This window comes from Trachypithecus francoisi, unplaced genomic scaffold (genome assembly GCF_009764315.1).
Source record: "Trachypithecus francoisi isolate TF-2019V2 unplaced genomic scaffold, Tfra_2.0 Contig00137, whole genome shotgun sequence".
NCBI lineage: Eukaryota > Metazoa > Chordata > Mammalia > Primates > Cercopithecidae > Trachypithecus > Trachypithecus francoisi.
Window position 1 is genome coordinate 190,239 of NW_022680485.1, and position 22,889 is coordinate 213,127.

Here is a 22,889-nt window from a genome sequence, read left to right on the forward strand (position 1 = left end):
TGCAGGAATGGGTACGAGTTCCTTTCAAACGGTCTTGTGCTCCATTTCAGGTGAATGAAGTCTCACTGTTTATCATTTTTTAAAATACTGCTAAACTGTTTGTGTGTTAGAATATCTTGTTTGTAAAGAACTTGTTGGATGTTTGGTAATTTTTAGAAATGCTATTAATGCTTATGGATATATGGAACATCATTCTCTGGGGTTGTCTAGATACCACTTTATTTCTCATCAGCAATTCAGACTCTAAGCCCTGAACGTGGCAGACACGTGTTTGTTATGTGATGTAAACATGCATCTCACTAAGCTGGTACAGGTGATACATTCATACCTAACTTATTACACTATCCAAGTGCCTGTTTGATGTTCCTGCAACTAAACGTTCCCATCTGGGGGAACATTTTTTATTTTAAGTCACTTCAGGCAGACTCCTGAGGTCTTATTTGCATCTAAAACAGGCACAGCATGTTGAAGGGAAAAAAATAAACCTTACCTTATTAGTCCTGTGTTAGATCAATAGCTGTTAATTAACAACCTGGTGTATGCCAGGCACTGTACAACATAGGTGCCCTGGTAATAAATGACTGGTAATAAATGTAGTCAGAAGAACACCGTGGCTCAGGCCTATAGTCCTGGCACTTTGGGAGGCTGAGGCAGGCGAATAAACTGAGATCACCAGTTTGAGACTAGCGTTACCAGCATGGCGAAATCCCATCTCTACTAAAAATACAAAACCAGGCATGTTGTCACATGCCTGTAATCACACCTATTTTGGGAGACTGAGGCAGCAGAATTGCTTGAACCCAGGAGGTGGAGGTTGCAGTGAGCTGAGACTATGCCATTGCACTCACCCCCTCACTCACCCACTCACTCACTCAATCAATCAATGTAGTTACCCTATATCAGGGGTCCTCAACACCGAGGCACTGACTAATACCAGTCTGTGGCCTGTTACAAACCAGGCTGCACAGCAGGAGGTGAATGGTGGGTGGGTGAGGCTTCAATGTTATTCACATCCACTCCCCATCACTTGCATTACAGATGAGCGGCAGCATTAGATTATCATAGGAGCGCAAACACTATTGTGACCTGCGCATGTGAGGGATGTAGATTGCACACTATTTCTGAGAATCTAATGCCTTAGGGTCTGTCACTGACCCTCATCATCCCCAGATGGAAACATTTCATTGCGGAAAAATAATCCCAGGGCTCTCACTGATTCTACATTATGGTGAGTTGTTTAATTATTTCATCATATATTACAATGTAATCATATTAGCAACAAAGTGCACAGTGAGTGTAATGCGCTTGAATCATCCCAAATGAAAACCATCCTGCCACATGTGTGGAAAAATTGTCTTCCGCAAAACCAGACCCTGGTGTCAAAAAGATTGGAAACCACTGTCCTACACTGTATAGTGCCTGCATACACCAGGTAGCCAAAACATTTCTCAGTGGGGTTAATTAGATAGAACTTTTAAAAGTTGTATTTGTCTTTCGATAGCTTGCTTTGTATTCTTCTCTTTTTTCCCTTTTCTCAGAGATAATGGGGTAGGATTATATATTGGATGTTTTTGGTGGTTTAATTACTTTAAGATATTCCTTATTCATTTTGATGTACCTTCTTGGACTAAGTTATTTTCACCCTGGTTTTTTGAAAGCATTCAGCAAAGATTTCACATTTCTACTCAGAGCAAAACTATTAGGGTTGGGTGCGTATATTGACTCCTGTTATAGCTGCTTTATGATCTACCCAAGGGCTGGCAATAAATGAAGCTCAGAATCCACAGTTCCTAACTACCGCTTAGCCCCATGGAACAGCTGCTTTATAGAGTCAGCTTGATCTCAAAACAATGTAGCTTTAAATGTATACTGCTTATTTACCTCTGTGTATGTGTGTTGTTATTTTTAATAAAGAAGACTTTTTTTTTTTCCAAAATAAATTCGGTTGATTTTTAAGGTATAAGGAAATTTAAAATGAAACTTTAGCCTTTGGTGGCATTACCATTGATGAATATGATGACAGGCATCTTGTCAGTAGCTTTTCTACCTCATGGGATTGTTGTAAGGATAATATAACTGTTCCAGAAACCCAAAACCTACATATGGAATAAAGTGGCATATTTTGAGATCAGGAGGTTTTGAGGGTGTCCACTGTGGATTTCCTTTCCAGAAAGATAAATTTTTTACTGTCTTGCTTTGGGAAAGGGTGCTACTGGCCTTTAGCGTACAGACACTAGAAATGCTGCTCCATATATTACAATGCATAGGACAGCTCCAAATGTCAGGAGAGCTGAAGTCAACGAAGCCTGCTTGAGAGGTATAGTAGTGGCCTTTATTGCATCCACAATCACACTGGGTGCATTCCCTGTACTGCATGTGCTATTTTTAGAAATCTGAAATTCCATAAAATAGGTAAGCTTTTATCTGCCTCTAAGTTGCCATGGTTGGCAGGGTCAAAGTTTTACAAGAAGCTTGGGATTGAGGAAAACATTAAGTGATGTTCAATGTATTTGAAAACTCCATAGTAAATAAGAGTTCTAGAACTCATCAGCTTCTACAACAAATGAGATGCATTGGTTCTGTAAAGCTGTTTTGGTAGGTGGCTCAGTTTTCCCAGTCACCTCCTCAGTTCTTTAGGAAATTCGCTGTGATGCTGTCATCTGCCAGTCTCCCTCATGCTTTCAGTAATGTGGAGTGTATCTTTTAAGAAAATTCTTTGAACCAGCTCTTCTTACTTGCTTGACAGTTAATGTTTTTGCATTCATAGTCTCTCTTATTTTAATTTCTCAAGTTTTTGCAAAATTCTTACATAACTATCTGCCCTTTTCATAGAGCAGTGTTTGTGAGCCAAGTCTTCTATCCATACATGTCCTCTTGAGAAGGTGGATGTCAGCCAGCTGCCATGGCTGAGAGGGATGGGGATAATACAGGGATGCAATAAAGGAGAGAGTGATAATTTTTATATTCTGGGACCTCAGGCCTCAGACCAGAACTGTCTGGTATAATGAAAGGAGTGACCTTTTAGCCAACCAGTGCCACTGGTCTGAACTTTGTCCTGCCCTCCCACTTTCCACCCTATTACACAAGCAGGAGGTATGCAAGGGAGAAGGCAGGAAGATGAGGAGACTGAATTCCAGAAAAGAAAGGGCTGCCTGCAGTAAGCAGACAGTTGCCCCCAAAGTGGTGTGGGCTCCCTCTTACCTTAGAGACATGTGCAACACTTGAGAATAGTTGTTTTAAAATTCTTTTTTTTTTTTTTTTTGAGACGGAGTCTCTCTCTGTGGCCCAGGCTGGAGTGTGGAGCGATCTCAGATCACTGCAAGCTCCGCGTCCCAGATTCAAGCCATTCTCCTGCCTCAGCCTACCGAGTAGCTGGGACTACAGGCGCCCGCCACCACGCCTGGCTGATTTTTTGTATTTTCAGTAGAGACGGGATTTCACCATGTTACCCAGGATGGTCTCAATCTGACCTCGTGATCTGCCCATCTCAGGTGTGAGCCGCGCCCTGCCTAAAATTCTTAAATCAGTGGACAGACTGTAAGCATCCCATTGGTGCCAGTGGCCAGGTACCCAATGCCTGTTCTCTGCAGCAACCTTTGCAGTCTTATACGTGGGAGTGAGTTCTGTTCCTGCAGAATGCCCTGTGCATTCTGGTGCTTTTCTGACCTCTAACCTACAAACTGGCAACTCCAGCTCTGTATTTTCACTTATGACTCATCTGAAGTTGTAACCTTTTGTCATCCTGATCACTGTACGATTCCCTCATCCTGCAAGTACTTGTAAAAATGAAAGTAATCTCCATCCTTTCTGGAAGGTGATAGCCAGGCACACAACCTACTAAGCCAGGAACATTACTGCTGGCTGTCCTAATGCATGTCTCTCTCACTCCCATGTCCATCAGTCACCAGGCTCTCCCCAAAACCATGCTTCAATCACTGACATGGGCTGTTTAATCACTCCTGACCTAGGGACCTCATTGAGTCATAAACACCTCTTAATTTTCTGTCACCAGTTTGTCTCTACTGCTGTTAATCTTCCACCCCGCTGCCAGAGGCATTATCCTCAAAACCTAAAGCTGCTCTCGTTGTTTGCCTGCCTAATAACATCTTTTGGCTCCCTGTTGTCTACAAAAGAAAAATCCAAACTCCTTGACTTGTTTTACAAAGACCCTCATCTGCTTCCAAACCAAATTGCTAGTCTTGGCTCTTGTCTCTATCTTCCACATCACTGCCACACTGAACAATTCTTTACTGCCTCTGCTGCTGCATGGGTTCTTCTTTTTGTTGTGTCTCCATCCCCTTCCCCCAGCAAAGAACATTTACTCTTCTGTTGAGACCCATCTCAAACACTACCTTTTCTAGAAAGAATTAGGCCTTCTGTTCCTAATAACTTTTACCCCCATGTGTCAAGTCTGTCTGCTGTAATTTATCTGTTAACATGTTTCTCCCACCTCAATACTATTTTTTCTATCTCTTGTACCTAGTACAATTGCATTGCATGGTTGGTGCTCACTGACTATTGCATGTTGATTTCTTTCTTTCTTTCTTTTTTTTTTTTTGAGAGATGTTTTTTGACAGATTTCTTGTAGATGACCTGTCACCCGGGCTGGAGTACAGTGGTGCAATCTCGGCACACAGCAACCTCTGCCTCCTGGATTCAAGCAATTCTCCTGCCTCAGCCTCCTGAGTAGCTGGGATTACAGACACCCACTACCACATCTGGCTAATTTTTGTATTTTTAGTAAAGACAGGGTTTCACCATGTTGGTCAGGCTGGTCTCGAACTTCTGACCTCAGGTGATTGGCCTCCCTCAGCCTCCCAAAGTACTGGAATTACAGGCATAAGCCACCGGGCCTGAACTTGCATGTTGATTTCTAATATAAGCATGAGATTTTTTTAAGATCTTGGAGAAGAACCACATGTAAATTGAAAACTAAGGCCTTTCACTACACATTCAGTAAAGGAAGTGGACATAAACTAACAACTTTGGCATATCTGTCATGTAGTCATTTGCAGCTACATGAAAAAGATTTAGGTGCTTTGGTGGGAAAGAATGTTGAATTACAGAAATTCTAAAATAAAAGTTGGCTCAGCTTAAAGAGAAAACAAAATGCTTCTTAATGCCTGGTTGCACTAAAAGCTGTCATACTGTGGCCTTTAATAATTCTAAACATTATTAGTGGATTTTGGTTTGAACTTTAAATTCAATAGGAAAAATAAACGCACAGATAAAAGACCCAGAACATTTCAGAGCTTCAGTGTGTGAACTCATTTTCTCTACTTATTTAGAGTTTTGTTTCACTCGTGGTATGAGTTAATAGAAGTGTTTGTTTATATATAATTTTAACTTCCCTTCATTCCATTACTTCTTGGCTTTAAAACTGATTACAAAACCAGAAACCTGCAGGGTATAAATCTTGCTTGATGTGTGTATGTGCAATGCACCTACTTGATAATAATTGATTATATATCACACTCATAAAAAGAACCATTTTTACTGTTTCGGGGAAGTTATTTTACCCTGGTACTTTATTGTTAAAAACAACAACAAAGCACTTCTCTAAATACATACAATCAAAATTTTAACTTTCTTTTAATAGAGGTACATACGTTTTTAGAAATAAAAGAGATACCCAGAAGATAAGGTGGGTATTCTGAAACACAAGGTGAACCATTGAATGGATTTTCTCTTCAAAGATTAAATTTTTAACAAAGAAAATGCTAGCATTGTGAGTGAAAAATTCTTAGTATCTTTTATACAAGGTGAAAGCCTGATTGATTAAGGATACATTACTAACTGTAAATATCGATTAATAAGTGCTTGTATGATAACTAGAATTTAGATTCATACCTGGCAGATACATTTAGATATAATATTCTAACTTAGTTTTATTTCTGAAGAGGCTTCTATATTTTCCTCTATGATACAGAAAATAGTTTTTTAGGCCATTTTATCTTTTACTTTAGAGCTTTTAATTGTTGGTTCAGTGGATTGTTTTATAATGGTTTAACATCTCAAACAGGTTTTCTGTGATTTGATCAGTTAAGTCTATATGTATTTGGTTAAAACCCTCAACTTAAAAGTTGTAAACCAAGAGTAACTTAAAGGAGGCTTAACTTATGTTTCTCTGGATTTGATTTGTATTTAAATCACAAAAATAAATTTTCTAAGAGCCATTTTTGTGTTGAAAAGCTTATTAAGGTTTTACGATTTATTTTTTCTAAGTACAGTTCTGTATCAGATTTAGCCTCTTTTTAAAAGACACGGTTTTTCACTATCAAATTTACCATTGCCATGATTGTTTTTACATTTACACATTTTTATTTATTCCACAAATATCCAATTATCTGCTTGTGAAGGTTCTGTCTTTACCACCAAGCTTACTTGTTGCAAAGATAGACAGTTGCTAATATCAGAGAGGATATATCACATTGAAAGAGACTCATCCAGCCATGAAAAGCTCACTTATATCAGTGTTAACTGCTCAAAGTCAAGTATGACAAGAACTTATGAAGTAAAGTTTGGCCTTTGTGTATGGGAGAGGAATGGAGGATGTCAGGATGCAGGTCAAGGAAGGCATCCTGTGGAAGTGATATTTGAACTAATATCTGAAGAATGGTGACAGGAAGAAAAACAAATCCTTCAGAGAACAGCAGGTACAGAAGCTGAGGTTGAAAAGGTGGATGTGCAGGGAAGTGGGAGAAGTACAGTGTGTTTGGAAGAAGAAAAGACACTGAATGAGGTGAATGGCAGGAATGATGAAGTAGGCGGGGGCTAGAGCAGGCTTGTAAGAGCTCTGGAAACCTGTAAAAAGTGTTGAATACGGAAGTACTGTGGTGAGATTTGAATGTTATGGACTATTTCTACCCGTAGTAGTAAATAGACCTGGTAGAAGGAAATAATGATTGGCCTTCTGTTTGGAAGAAGATCAGTTAGAAGGCTGGTTTATGAAAAATTTGAAAAGCATTGGTGGCCTGAAGCATAGTGACAATAGAGATGGGGGCTCAGATGGATTTGATAGAGGTTTAAGAGGTAGGAGAGGCTTGTTGATGGGATGGTGTGAGGAAGGGATAGATGATTTCCTGATCTTGGATTTTATAGCTGGGTGGATGGTGGTGCCTTACTGAGATTGGAATGCTGGATTAAGCAATGTATATGAACTGGGCATGTTCTCTACCCTTTAAAGAGTTATGTATATGTTTTCCATGTTTTTAGCTATTTCTCCACTTGTAATATGTTCGAGTTGGTTAAAAATTAAGTACCTGGCATGGATGAAGCATGAAAAATACTATGTAACTGATAAACCAATGTTATGTTCTTACCTACAAAAATAATTAAATGGCTTTCTCTTATTCTTTTACTGCTTTCCTTTTAATTTACTGATACTAAAATGCAAAGGACAGATTTCTTGTAGATGACCTGAACTTTTCAATGATTTTCAGATGAGATTTGCACCTAAATGTTAAGAGTGTTGAAGTTTGTGTTTGATGTAGTGATACTTTATCGGTTTGCCTTTTAAGCATAGGATTCATGAGAAGAGACTCTGCGTAGGAACCAAGCTAGGACTTTCACAATGGCTTAAGCCCATCAGAGCAGTTCTGATGCTAATTAAGAGCATCAGAATTCCTTTCATGGACTTATTTTTCATGTAATTTCTTAATTGAAACCCCATAAAGAACATAAGTGATCTTGTGATACCTTAATGTTTTATCAATATTTTGCTTCACCTGTAATCTGTGAAAATAAAGTTTATTTAGTAAACAGAAGTTGCTGTTTATCTATTGTATGGTAGGATCTTCGCTAGATCTGTCAGTGCCCAAGAAAAAGATTTATTTTACCCCTTTCACAACGAGTGAAACATTTCCACAGAGTATTCGTCTAGCCAGCATGTAAATACTTCTGGTGATGACAGACCTGCTACTACCCCTAGGCAGTCCTTGGGTTTCTACTATATTAATTCACTTTATTTATGGCAAATAAAGTACTTTTGAAACCAAATAGACAGGGATGTGTTTTCTGCTGAGTTGGTACACACTAGAAGCTGGAGTGCAGGCATGCTGTTCTGTACTTTATGCAACTCAGGGAGACAGTGTGGAATCTGACCCCCAGAGAGTTCCATCAGGGCATAGCCTAAGAAATTACATGAAAAATAAGTCCAAGAAAGGAATTCTGATGCTCTTAATCAGTGAGTGGCCATCTCCTACATTAAGATTTCTGCTCCTGAGAAAAAATATCAGTCTCACTTGGATGCACAGCCATCCTCTTCTGTGTGAGTTGGGTCACCATATTCTAAGACAATCTTATATGAAAGTCTTATAAGGACTCTAAGTTTGATTAATGCTTGTCTCTGATGTCATCCACGTGACTCACCAAAATCTCACTGTGCTCAAAAGATGACTCTCTCTTATGGTATCAGTCCTGACAGATGTAACTTGAACATCTCTTTGGGCCCCAGGTAACATGATTTTTCGTCTCTTGCTTGGGAGCATAGATATTCCTGCATCACCACAACATAAATATCATTAGGACAGACACCACGCTTTATTCCATTTATGTATAGGATAAGATAAACTGAATAGAAAGGAATAAAACATTAAAAAGCCCTCCCCACTTCTCACTTTTTAAAATTAAAATAGTTGCTGGGTGCAGCGGCTCACACCTGTAATCCTAGCACTTTGGGAGGCCGATGCAGGTGGATCACCTGAGGTAAGGAGTTCCTGACCAGCCTGGCCAACCTGGTGAAACCCCGTCTCTACTAAAAATATGAAAAACTAGCTGGGCGTGGTGGCACATGCCTGTAATCCCAGCTACTCAGGAGGATGAAGCAGTAGAATCGCTTGAACCCAGGAGGTGGAGGTGTAGTGATTGGAGATTGTGCCATTGTACTCCAGTCTGGGCTACAAGAGTAAAGCTCCAGGCTGAGCGCGGTGGCTCAAGCCTGTAATCCCAGCACTTTGGGAGGCCGAGATGGGCGGATCACGAGGTCAGGAGATCGAGACCATCCTGGCTAACACGGTGAAACCCCGTCTCTACTAAAAAATACAAAAAACCAGCCGGATGAGGTGGCAGGCGCCTGCAGTCCCAGCTACTCGGGAGGCTGAGGCAGGAGAATGGCGTAAACCTGGGAGGCGGAGCTTGCAGTGAGCTGAGATCCGGCCACTGCACTCCAGCCTGGGCGACAGAGCGAGACTCCGTCTCAAAAAAAAAAAAAAAAAGAGTAAACCTCCATCTCAAAAATAAATAAATAAATAAATAATAAAATTGGTATAGTTTGGTGAAGAGATGCTGAGAAGAATACTTCTAAAACTAAGCTTATGTACATGTTTGGAAAATGCCAACAGAAGGGAGTACCAAAGAAATCAAAGGCCCCTAAAATACCCTCTCAAGAATGCCCGTGATTCAGCAAAGGTAAGCACTGGGCTAATCAGTGAAAATCAAAATTTGATAAGGATGGACACCCATTATCGGGAAACGGGAAGAGGGGCAAGACCTCCAGCGCTCAGAAAAATCCATGGAGGAACACCAATTCCCAGACTTGGGGAATGACTTTCCCCTCCTAGTCAGGACCAGAAATAGCAACCATAACCTCTCTTCAGCCACCTCTGGCAGCACAGGGCTGGACCTCAGAGTCATAACAGACATGGTGCTTAAAGAGCAAGATGGGGTCCAGCTGATTTCTACTGGAATCTATGGCCCATTATCCAGAGGAACATTTGGATTGATTATCAGAAGGTCTTATAGTACACGTAAAGGAATTCAAATTTTCCCTGGAGTCATAGATTCAGACTATTTAGGAGAAATTAAATTATGGCACAGATGTCAGGGGTCCACACCATCTCTAAAGGAACTTGCCTTGCTCAGATTATTCTTATTTCTTACCTTCAAGGTAATGCTCAACAGAAGACCTGTGGGGCCTCGGGATTCGGCCACTCAGGGATGAAAGTTTTTTGGAGTACTCCAGTGTCATGTCATAGGCCACACTTGGAAGTAACAATTAATGGAGTTATGCTTATGAGAATTATTGATATGGTGGCTGATCAAACTATAACAGCTAAAAAACAGTGGCCTTCAGATTGGGCCTCTCCTGCCTGATAGTCTATCATGGGTGTTGAAGGGTATCAACAGCCATTAAAAAGTAGGTATATTCTGAAGAAGAGGCGAGAACGACCCCCGGACCGACCAAAGCCCGCGCGCCGCTGCATCCGGCGTCCAGCACCTACTTTCCGCCGCCGTCGCCACCATGCCCAAGAGAAAGGCTGAAGGGGATGCTAAAGGAGATAAAGCCAAGGTGAAGGACGAACCACAGAGAAGATCCGCGAGGTTGTCTGCTAAACCTGCTCCTCCAAAGCCAGAGCCCAAGCCTAAAAAGGCCCCTGCAAAGAAGGGAGAGGGTACCCAAAGGGAAAAAGGGAAAAGCTGATGCTGGCAAGGAGGAGAATAACCCTGCAGAAAACGGAGATGCCAAAACAGACCAGGCACAGAAAGCTGAAGGTGCTGGAGATGCCAAGTGAAGTGTGTGCATTTTTGATAACTGTGTACTTCTGGTGACTATACAGTTTGAAATACTATTTTTTATCAAGTTTTATAAAAAAGCAGATTTTTTTTTTTTTTTTTTTAAGTAGGCATATTCATCCACTTTTGGGCCCGGAAGGCAAGGTCACCCATGTTCAGCCCTTTATCTGAAGAGATTCCATTTTCTCTGTGGGGATGAGATGCCCTAGAACAGTGGGGCTTAAACCTCTCTGTCCTGCCGCCTTTTTGGTAGGGACCACTGCTCCTTTGAAAATTATCAAAACCAAGTGGAAAACTACTAGCCCAGTAGAGGATAAGTGGCCCATTAAGAAGGAAAAATTGCAACACAACCAATGTCTCGTACAAGAACAACTAGATGCTGGCCACATTGAGCCTAGGACTAGTCCCTGGAACACTCCTATTTTACCATTCTTAAAAGGTCAGGAAAGTGGAGGTTATTGTATGACCTCTGTGCTATTAATGCTGTAATGTTTCCTATGGGGCCTTTGCAACCAGGATTACCTTCTCTGGTTATGATCTCCAAAGACTGGCCTCTTATTGTAATTGATCTAAAGGATTTTTTTTAAAACCATACCCTTGCATCCTGAGGATTGAGAAAATTTTGCTTTTATTGTTTCCACTTATAATACTCTGCAACCAGTTTAATGTTATCAATGGACAGTTCTACCCCAGGGGATCATGAATAGCCCTACTATATGTCAGCTTTATGTACATGAAGCCTTACTTCCTGTGCATCAATCCTTCTCCTAGGCAAAAATTTTCCACTATATGGATGATATTTTGATAGCTGCTCAGCATCAGTCATTACTACATCAACTTCATGCAATGGTAGTACAGCATATGTCACAATATGGTCTCGTTATTGCACAAGAAAAAGTCCAGCTGATGGCTCTGTGGCTCTATATAGGAAGTCTTATTTTATCTACTACGCTCAGGCCACAACTTACGAAAATAATTCTTCCACAGCACTTAACTAAATACATGACAGCGAGTCCTAGGAAAGATTAGTTGGATACGTCCCTATTTAGGCATTCCTACAAATTACTTGACTAATCTTTTTGACACCCTGAAAGGTGACTCTGCTTTAAATTCACTGCCAAACCTCTCTTCGCTAGCACAGGCAAGGCTTATGGCTCTGGAGCAAGTCTTGGCCCAATGGTGCATATTGGGTTTAGATCCTGACAGACCTATAGATCTTTTGATTTTTAATACCCCTCAAAGCCCTACAGGAATGCTTGGGCAAGTTGGAACAAATGTTTCTCCTTTGGAGTGGCTTTACCTGTCTTGTAACCCCCTCAAAACACCTACAAAAGACCACAGATTTAATAGCTTCTCATAAAGGGATGCCAACATTGTATCCAATTTTCAGGATATGACCCTGCTACTCTTTTCTTACTTTTAAGCGAGGGACAATTTCATACTCTCTTAGCCTGTGATCTTGATTGGCAAGTTGCAATGGCCAACTTTATTGGTAATATCAGTTTCTATTTACCAGCCTCTAAGCTCCTGAACTTTTTACAAACTGTGCCTGTTAAATTTGCATCTATTGTTGTCTCTGAGCCCTTGCTTCATACCACTACTGTCTTTACAGATGGTTCAAGAAAAATGGGAAAGTCAGCTATAGTGTGGCAAGATGCCATGCAAAATTGGTAGCACAAAATCCAGGAACATTTCAAAACTACACAACAGGCTGAGTTAGGTGCCCTAATATTGGTCTTACAAACTTTTCCTTACTAAGACATGAACATAAATAGTGATTCTGCTTATGCAGTGTATAGTATTACTCATTTACATCTCGCACATTTAAAAGGCATTACTAAAGAACCCCTGCTAACCCTGTTTCTCACAATACATGAGCTCCTTTGCCCCCATTGTCACCTTTTTATATCACACATATTCGCTCTCATTCTGGGCTACCTGGTCCCTTGTCAGAAGGGAACACTCAAGCTGATGCTCTGGTACAAACACAGATGAGGTTTGGAGACTCTCCTGCATTTTTGTAAGCTCAAGCTGATCATTCCTTCTTTCATCAGAATGCTGACAGTCTTTTTTTTTTTTTCTTTTTTGAGACAGAGTTTCATTTTTTTTTTTTGAGACAGAGTTTCTTGTTGCCCAGGCTGAACTGCAATGGTATGATCTCAGCTCACTGCAACCTCCACCTCCCAGGTTCAAGTGATTCCCTTGTCTCAGCCTCCCGAGTAGCTGTGATTACAGGCTCATGCCATCATGCCCAGTTAATTTTTGTATTTTTAATAGAGACAGGGTTTCATTACATTGGTCAAGATGGTCTCGAACTCCTGATCTCAGGTGATCCACCCACCTCGGCTTCCCAAAATGTTGGGATTACAGGTGTGAGCTGCTGTGCCCAGCCTGCTCACAGTCTTAAACAACAGTTTCATTTAATGCTCGATCAAGCTTGCATGATTATTAAAACTTGTCCTGATTGCCAACAGCATTCTCTCTCCCTTTTATCACTCGACTTGGTGCCAACCCATGAGGTCTGGTACCTAATGCTACCTGGCAAACTGGTATTATCAGCATTCACCTTTTGGACACTTTAAATTTCTCCATGTTACTGTGGACACTTATACGGGCCTGATATACGTGACTCCATAGACTGGAGAAGAAACTAAAGATGCAATTGCTTATCTTTTTGAATCTATTATGACCTTAGGCCCTCCACAGACTATTAAAACTGATAATGGTCCTTGCTATCTTAGCACTAGTTTTCTGAATGCATTGCAACTTTGGCACATACAACACAAAACTGGTATTTCTTATAACTCGACCTGTCAGGCCATTGTTGAACAAGCTCATCAAACCCTTAAAATATATCTTAATACATGAAAAAGGGAATATGGGAGCTCTCTCCTCGAGAACAGAGAGCAAAAATCTTACTCTCAATTTTTTGAATATTGGACAAGATGGCCAGATGGTTATTGATCGTAGGATGAAACTGGTTGAGGTCACAAAACGAAAGGTGTTAAATTTGAGACATTTGTACAGGGAATTGGGAGGGACTTTATGAGGCATTGCAATGGAGTCGAGGTGCGGTTTGTGTTTCATGAACTACAGGACTAGAATGGATCCCCATAAAATGAGTGAAACCATATTATGAGTTAGAGACCACTGAAGAAAGCACCTCCTGATAATGAAGGACCTGTCGTTGGAGAATCGACCAAAACTGACAGTGATGATTTGGAAGGCACCTGACATTACCTGGGGACAGCCAGCACCTGACATTACCCAGATAGGGACCAACAACTATCTGGCTTGCATCCATGGGAGCCCCTGCAACTGCAGAGAACCAGTTTCGTATGTATCTGGCGGTAATTGGGGAAGCTTCTGAGAAAGTAAGACAGACATGGATGTTGGGGTGGCTGGTAATTCTTGTTCTTTGCCAGGTGGGCTTAGCTCAAGAACATGTTTATTGGAGTCATGTTCTGAATCCCTTGGTTTTCAATGTTATTACGTGGTGGGATGCTGACCCACCTTTGTCATCTAATAATACTTCTTGGATGGGAAGTCGATGGATGGCCCTTACTCCATCACTGAAAATTTGGGATGGATTAAACTTAGTGACTCCTTGACTTTATTGTCTAGCAATCCTCCTCTTTGTTTCTCTACATTGGCACATAAGTGTACTCACTTTACTCACTTTACTCACATTCCTCAGGAGTATCTTTACTATCAGCTCAAAAGGGATGTTAAGCCCACAAACTTGACTTTTATTTCTGCCATTACGAGTAATCTTACTGAGGTTTCTAATGAAATTATACAAATGCCTGATCTTCCTATATGCCATCCGAGAAAAGACTGGCGATATAAGTTTGAGGCTGTCCAGTGGTCCCCATGCAGACAACCTGTGCCGCGTCAAGGACCTGTTTGATAATGGCACCTTACTTGATTGGGGACCCCTTGGAGATCCCATGTCTGCAAGTCAGACTATTGGATTTGGGAGTCCAGCCAATAGTTCCATCACCTGGTCAGAGTATGGGCTTTCAGGACAAATATTACAATCAAAAGGGGAACAAGTTTTAGGCCCTGTGCATACCCAAATTTGGAAACTAGGTCTTCCCTTTTTTGAATGGGTTCTTTCATAATAAAAGTGATTACATTTATAGTGGTGACAACTACACCCTCTCCTTGCACAATAATATTACTGATACAGTCCTGATTTGTGCTATGCACCCCTATATACTTTTGTTTGGGCAGGGTATTCCTAACATAGAACAGAATCAATCCTTTTATAGTATTACTGTCTCTTCCAGTAGTTGATATGCTACATGCTTGTCTCATCAAAACATTACACAATTAAATATAAACTATGTCATGATTTTCTTTTTTTTTCCCTTGAGACAGAGTGTCGTTCTGCCACATGGGCTGGGGTGCAGTGGCGCGATCTCAGCTTACTGCAACCTCTGCCTCCTGGGTTCAAGCAATTCTCCTGTTTCAGCCTCCCAAGAAGCTGGGATTACAGGCATACACCACCATGCCCAACTAGTTTTTGTATTTCTAGTAAAGACAAGGATTCACCATGTTGGTCATTCTGGTCTCAAACTCCTTACTTCATGATCTGCCTGCCTCGGCCTCCCAAAGTGCTGGGATTGTGAGCCACCACGCCCGGCCCTATGTCATTATTTAAAAATGGTGGTCAGGATTGTGGCTCCCTGTATATCCAACCCAGAACTGGAAAGGGGATTCTATCTTGCAGTTATTTAGAAAAGCATTGTCTCATACTCAAAAAAAAAAAGTCTGGCCTCTCTAATTGCCTTATTAGTTTCAGCTATTATTATACTAACAATTGCTGCTACTGCAGCTGTCTCTTTGACGGACTCTATTCATACAGCCTCAGTAGTGAACCACATGGTATACAATGTAACCCATGAATTTTAAGAACAAGTAAATACTGATAAAAATATTTTATCTCACCTAGTGGCCCTTGAAGCTGTCATTGAATGGTTAGGGGATCCACAGCAGGCATTCATTACCCGTCAAAATTTACATTGTGATTAGCAATATAATTCAATCTGTGTCACACTTACGCCACATAATAGCTCCCAATATACCTGGGAGAGTGAAGGCACACCTACATGAGGCTTACCACCACCACCTGTCTTCTTGAGTTTCTACTCTTTAGTGTGAGTTAAATAAACAGCCTAAGTGATGGTCTCAGCAATTACAAACAAATACCCTTCAGTTATTACAAGAAGACTTTCAGTGGTTGAACCCAAATACTTGGTTGTCTGGGCTAAACATATGCTTTGGGGTGGTGGTCGTTATGTTTATTCTTTTTTGTATCTTTTAGGCATCTGCAAATGGCTTTGTACGGCCACTCAACCCAACTATGACCAGGGAAGAATGATAGAAGTTTACTTTACATTGGATAATCAGCACGTTCTAAGAATTAAAGAAGGGGGAAATGTGGGGAGTGTACAATACATTCAAGCTTATGTACAAGGCATATGAGGTCAAGGCATGGAAAAATACTGAGGCACTGTGTGTAAGTTGTTTGTGCATGAGACTAATTCCTTGACCCTGAAAATAGGACAAGGAACAGAATGTGTGATAAGGAGTGCTAAACACAGCCTCCTAAGAATGTGCTTTGAGTGCTTTTAGATGTAATAAGGCCATATGTGCCTCATGACCCGACCCCAAATAGCCACATGGTGGATGTTTCTTGTTTGTGTAAATTGTAGTTCAACTAGCCTTCTCAATGAATACTTGGCAGATGAATCTTAAAGCAGCGCTCTCTTGGAGGAGCTGCTCCCCTCCCTGTTCAGCTGTAATTGTCTGAATACTTATTTCTTGGCATTCACTGCAGAGCAAGCTGCAGCATGGCTGCCGGCATTTATTCATGCAAGCTTCCAGCTTGCTTATCTATGTCTGCAGCTCAATTTTACAGGCTGCTCTTTGCTAAAAAAAATGTAATAATAATTTGTGGACTTCTTTTTATTGAAAAGAAAACTTTATCAAGGACTGTTTTGCTCTATCTGCCTAAATAATTTCTTTTCAACTCCTGTAACAATAATAGTGAATATCATAGGAAACATTGTAATGTATTTTCATGTATGAATAAGCAAGATAGCAAACTCTTAGTAGTGGCTGTTTTTTATTTATTTATACAAATGTGTTGGGTACAAGTGTAATTTAGTTCCATGCATAGATTGCAGAGTGATAAAATCAGGACTTTTAGGGTATCCATCACTCAGATAATGTACATTATAACTATTAAGTAATTTGTCATCATACACCCCCTACTACCTTCTCACCCTTTTACATCAGGAGTGCTGGCCCTCAATGAACAACACAACATAAATTGTTTTCTGAGACTTACATTTAAAAATCAACCTAAGAGAAAAGATGATTCCAAAGCCAATACAATGTTGGTTATATATATATACACACACATATATATACACACACACATATATATGTTTATACTCAAGAAACTTATACAGTCTTTCCTATGCACAAACCCAAAAGTAAAGCCAAATGGCTCCATGCAATAAACATCATGGTAATAACGTAAAAAAAAAAAAAAGCTTTCTCCAATGAATGTAAACTCAGAAATAAAATGAAGGAACTGTTCCTCTAGATGTATGGAAATCAACATAAAGACGTACAAAGACACAGAAAACACAGAAAAGCAAGGTTTATGACACTTTCAAAGAAACACAATAATTCTCCAGTATTCTAAGAAAAAAAATTCATTGAAATGACTTTAAAAGACCTTAAAAAGGCTTCAGACATAAAAAACAATTTCAGCCTTTTTTTTTTTTTTTCTAGATGGAGTCCCACTCTGTTGCCTAGGCTGGAGTGTAGTGGTGTAATCTCTGCTCACTGCAACCTCTGCCTCCTGGGTTCAAGAAATCCTCCTGCCTCAGTCTTGTGAGTAGCCAGGATTAAAGGCACCTGCTACCACGCCCAGCTAATTTTTGTATTTTTAGTAGCAACGGGGTTTCAACATGTTGGCCAGAGTAGTCTTGAACTACTGACCTCAGCTGATCTACCTACCTTGGCCTCCCAAAGTGCTGAGATTACAGGTGTGAGCCACCGTGCCCAGCCCAAATTTTCAGACCTTTAAAGATGTTTTTATTTTTTTGCAGTGCAAGATTTAATAGAGTGAAAACAGAGCTTCTATAAAATGGGAGGGGACCCAAAGGGGGTTGCCATTGCCTGCTTGAATGCCTGGGTTTATATCCCGATCATTGTCCCTCCCGCTGTGCTCTCAGGTGATAGATGATTGGCTATTTCTTTACCTCCAGTTTTTGCCTAATTAGCATTTTAGTGAGTTCTCTTTACTACCTGATTGGTCGAGCATGAGCTAAGTTGCAAGTCCCGTCTTTAAAGGTGGATGTGGCCACCTTCCCAGCTAGGCTTAGGGATTCTTAGTCGGCCTAGGAAATCCAGCTAGTCCTGTCTCTCAATCCCCACTCTCAACAGGAAAACCCAAGTGCTGTTGGGGAGGTTGGCCAATGACCACTGTAACTGCTTCCTGCTGAATTGGGGCATAGTAGGGGTTGTGCAGTTGAGATTTCCTTGGGAGGGGTGCCTTTGATGTCATTAACATCGGAGCATGGCCTAGCAGGCCGGTCCAGGGGTCCATGGTAGATCTTAGTCATGGACCGTATCTGGGGCTCCATTTGAAGAATGATTTGTAGCTTTACAGCTTCAATTCTGGAAGACACAAATTTAACAGGATGTTAAAGATACAGAGATTGAAATGTATGGCCTGCAGTGCAGGGGATTATTTCTTTGGCACACTTTGCAGGCCCTGACTATCTACTTGATAATTTTGAAAAGGCCTGGTCCAGCAAGATCCGGCCTGGAGTGCTGGTCAGTGACTTCTGTAACCCACCATCCCCTTGAGATGGACAGACCCTGGGCCTCTTCACCCTCCCCTCTCCTTTCCTGGAGAAGCCAACTCTTTCAGATGAGGATCCTGAATACCAGAGAGGGCCACTGACAAGTCCAGGATTACACTCTTAGCACCTAGCAGAAAGAGGATTCACTACATCGTGCTTCCTGATATCTCTCCCTTTGAAGAGCAGTCAGACTCCTGCTTTGCTCTTCAGACTTAGTTTGGGGGTTTAACAGGTGAGGTTGCTAGGGGAACTCTTTTACAGCATCTCTCTGAAAGAATCTGGGCTGCCAGTTTCATTTGGTTTGGGAGTCAGTAGCATGACGGAAAGACAAAAAAACACAACTTGACATCTGAAGAAATGGGTTCAAATTTTACCTGCAACTTACCAGTTCTGGGACCTCGGTCCAGCAATTAATCTCCCTAAAACTCAGTTTTTTCTTTTGTAAAATGGGGTTATGAACAGTACCTACTTCAAAATGTGTTTGTGAAGATTAAGTAAGTTAACATAAAGAGTTTAGAAGAGGGTCTGGCATATTGTGCTCAGTAAGTTTTTATTTATTGCTGAATAAACCAGTAATTTCCTTAGTGAAAAAAAAAAAAAAAAGAAAAGGCCTGGTCCAGTAAATAATAATTTGGCCATCTGATGGGTGCTATCAATGCCTAAGGGAAAGGTTTGGTGAAGGGTTTTAAGTAATTTCCATTGGTTAGCTGCAGGCAAAATTATTTTTCCTTCTTTGGTGGCTAGGCATCCTGAGGGGGAGGAAACTATGTCCTTGTGAGGTTCCCCATTCTGTTTCTCCTGCTGAGTACTAAGGCTTGGTTTCCTGGAGGGGATGACCCCATACTAGGGGTCCTTCTATAAGCATTTCTAATGGAGGGTCCTGCCTTGCGGCTCTTTTTGCTTCAATATCTGCTTGGCGGTTCCCTTCTATTTCCCTTTCTTTTTTGATGATCCCAGCAGTGTAAGACTGCCACCAAAGAGGATTTTATTAAAAATCTATTCAGACAAAAATAAGGAGAAAAGAATAAAAAAGAATAAACAAAGACTGTGAGATGTTTGCGACTATATAAAGTGACTAAACTTAAAAATTATCATTATTTCTGAGGAATAAAACACATCAAAAAGTTTAGAACATCTATTTCAGAAAATAATTGATGAAAACTTCCCAACTCTACCAAAAGAATTAGACATACATATACAGGAAGCTCAGCAATCACCAGCAAAATACATTGCAAAACAGACTTCATCATGGCACATGATGAATATCTAAAGTGAAAGTGAAAGAAGTAATTATGAAATAAAGAAAACCACATCAGACAAAAAGCAGACTTCTCAGCAGAAACTTTACTCATCAGGAGAGAATGGGATGGCACTTTTAGAGTGTTGCAAGAAAAGAAAAGTGCCAGCCAAAAATTTACATCAAGCTAGATTAACCTTCACAAATGAAGAATATAAAGTCTTATCCTGACAGATAAATGCTGGGGAAACCAATTACCACTAGACTGGGCCTACAAAAGATGTTCAAGGGATTTCTAGTATAAAAATAAAGTTTGATATTCACCATCACTAAAACATATAAAAGTATAAAACTAACAGGTCTTATAAAACAAAAGAGAAAAGAAATAAATCAAATTACAACATGACAGAACTTTATTAAACCACAAAGGTAGATAAAAAGAAAAAAATATAATTAACATTATGACAGTAACAAAACCTTACATATTAATATTAACCTTGAATATAAATCAATGAAATCCTTCATTGAAATGTACAGATTTATGAAATGAATAAGAAAAAATGATCCAACTATATGTTGCCTATAAGAATCTCACCTTACTTGTAAGACACATGCAGATTAAAAGTAAAGGGTGGAAGACAGTAATACAAATTAGAAACCAAAAGCAAACTGCAATATCTATACTTACATCAAGTATAACAGACTTTAAATAAAAAGCAGTAACAAAAAGGATAAAGAAGGTCATCATCCAACAATAAAGAAATCATTTCAGCAAAAGGATGTAACAATTCTAAATATCTATGCACCCAACATCAAAGCACCCAGATTTTAAAGGAAATATTATTAAACCTATAGAAAGAGATAGACAGTAATATAATAATAGTGGAAAAATTTAATATTCTACTCACAGCATTAGAGAGACCATTGAGATAGAAAAGTTGGCAAATCAACAAAGTACCCCCAGAACAAAATTATATCAACTACCTAGACCACAGAATAAAACTATAAATCAGGCTGGGCGCGGTGGCTCAAGCCTGTAATCCCAGCACTTTGGGAGGCCGAGACGGGCGGATCACAGGTCAGGAGATCGAGACCATCCTGGCGAACACAGTGAAACCCCGTCTCTACTAAATATACAAAAAACTAGCCGGGCGAGGTGGCGGGTGCCTGTAGTCCCAGCTACTTGGGAGGCTGAGGCAGGAGAATGGCGGGAACCCGGGAGACGGAGCTTGCAGTGAGCTGAGATCCGGCCACTGCACTCCAGCCTGGGCGACAGAGCAAGACTCCGCCTCAAAAAAAAAAAAAAAAAAAAAAAAAAAACACTATAATCAATATCAATAGAAATTTCAGAAACTATAAATTTACAAAGAATTTAAACAACATACTCATAAACAGTCACTGTGTAAATGAAGTAATTAACATGGACGGCCAGGGGTGGTAACTCACACCTGTAATCCCAGCACTTTGGGAGGCTGGGGCAGGTGGATCACCTGAGGTCAGGAGCTTGAGATTAGCCTGGGCAACATGGCAAATCCCATCTCTACAAAAAATACAAAAAAATAGCTAGATGTGGTGGTGAGCACCAATGGTCCTAGCTACTTGGGAGGCTAAGATAAAAAGATGCTTGAGCCTGGAAAGCGGAGGTTGCAGTGAGCCAAAATTGTGCCACTACACTCCAGCCTGGGTGACAGAGTAAAACCCATCTCAAAAAGAAAATTAAGATGAAAATTAAAAATTTGTGGGAAAAAAAGATGGAAATAGAAACACAATATAATAAAATGTGAGATACAGTAAATATAGTACTAAGAGAGCAGTTTATAGCCTAAATGCCTGCACCAAAAAAGTAGAAAGCTTACATATTAAGGACCTGGCATCACACTTCAAGGAACTAGAATATTAATAACAAAACAAATTCCAAGTTAGAAGAAGAAAAATATAACAAAACTCAGAACAGAACCAAATGAAATAAAGACCAAAACAATAAAAATGATCAACAGAATAAAGAGTTGGTTTTCCAAAAAGACAAAATTGATAAATTGATAGCTAGATTCATCACAAACAGAAGACAGTTCTAAATAAACAAAATCAGAAATGAAAGAATAGACATTACAATGGATACAACAGTAATACAAAAGATCACTAGAAATGATTATAAACAATTACTCACAAACCTGAAAACTTAGAATAAATAAATTTATAGAAACATACAACCTCCCAAGATAGAGCCAGAAAGAAAGAGAGTACCTGAACAAACTATTAATGAGTGGCATGATTGAGTCAGTAATTAAAAATGTCTTGACAAAGAAAAGCTTAGGACTAGAAAAATGCACAGCCTAATTCTACCAAATGTACAAAAAGTAATAATCCTCTTGAAACTCTTCCCAAAAATTGAGGATAATGAAATTCTTCCTAAGTCACTCTGAGGTCAGTATCACCCTGATACCAACATTAGGCAAGGACACAACAAAGAAAACTATTATTGTATTATTATTTATTATATTATTATTAAAAATAGACAAATGGGACTTTAAAAAGTTTTGGCACAGCAAAAAAAATAATCAACAGGCTAAACAGGCAACCTACAGAATAAATGAACATATTTGCAAACTATGTGCCAAAATGAAACTAATATTCAGAATTTACAAGTAATTCGAACAACTCAAAAATATCATAATGATAAAGAATCCCATTGAAAAAATGGGCAAATAACATTACTAAGCATTTTTTAATAAAGACATGCAAATAGCCAACACACATATGACAAAAATGCTCAATCTCAACTATAAATAGAGCTAGCACTTGATTTAAAAGTCTCACTATTGGATATCTACTCAAAGAAAAATAGTTTATTATAAGAAAATGATGCCTATACTTGAATATTTACTGCATGCTCACAATAGCAAACCATATATACAAGAAAAGCTTAATATTCAAAATATATAGGAAATTCAAAGCAAAGACAAGTATAATAACAATAAAAATCCAACTGAAAAATGGTCAAAAGACTCAAAAAATATTTTGCCAGCAAATATTACACATGACCAATAGGTATATAAAAAAAATGGTTAATATCACCTACCAACAGGCAATTGCAAATGAAAACAATGATGACCTCTCACTTGAACTGTGTTAGGATTGCTAATATCAAAAACAGAAAATAGAGAAATAAGTAACATCTGTCATTGTTGTTCCTGAGATTTCTGAAACAAATCTTAATATCACCACTGCTCTCACACATTTCAGACATGACG

At 39.7% G+C, this 22,889-nt stretch overlaps 1 protein-coding gene and 1 long non-coding RNA gene across 7 annotated transcripts in view; one reads left to right on the forward strand and one right to left on the reverse strand.

The window, feature by feature from the left end:
- Positions 1-22,889, reverse strand: part of LOC117064905 (zinc finger protein 91-like) — a 338,773-nt gene that overhangs the window by 128,160 nt on the left and 187,724 nt on the right. The window lies entirely within an intron of this gene.
- On the forward strand, positions 13,605-16,455 carry LOC117065573. Its single transcript, XR_004429985.1, has 2 exons — positions 13,605-13,886; positions 15,842-16,455. It is a non-coding gene; the product is annotated as an uncharacterized LOC117065573 (long non-coding RNA).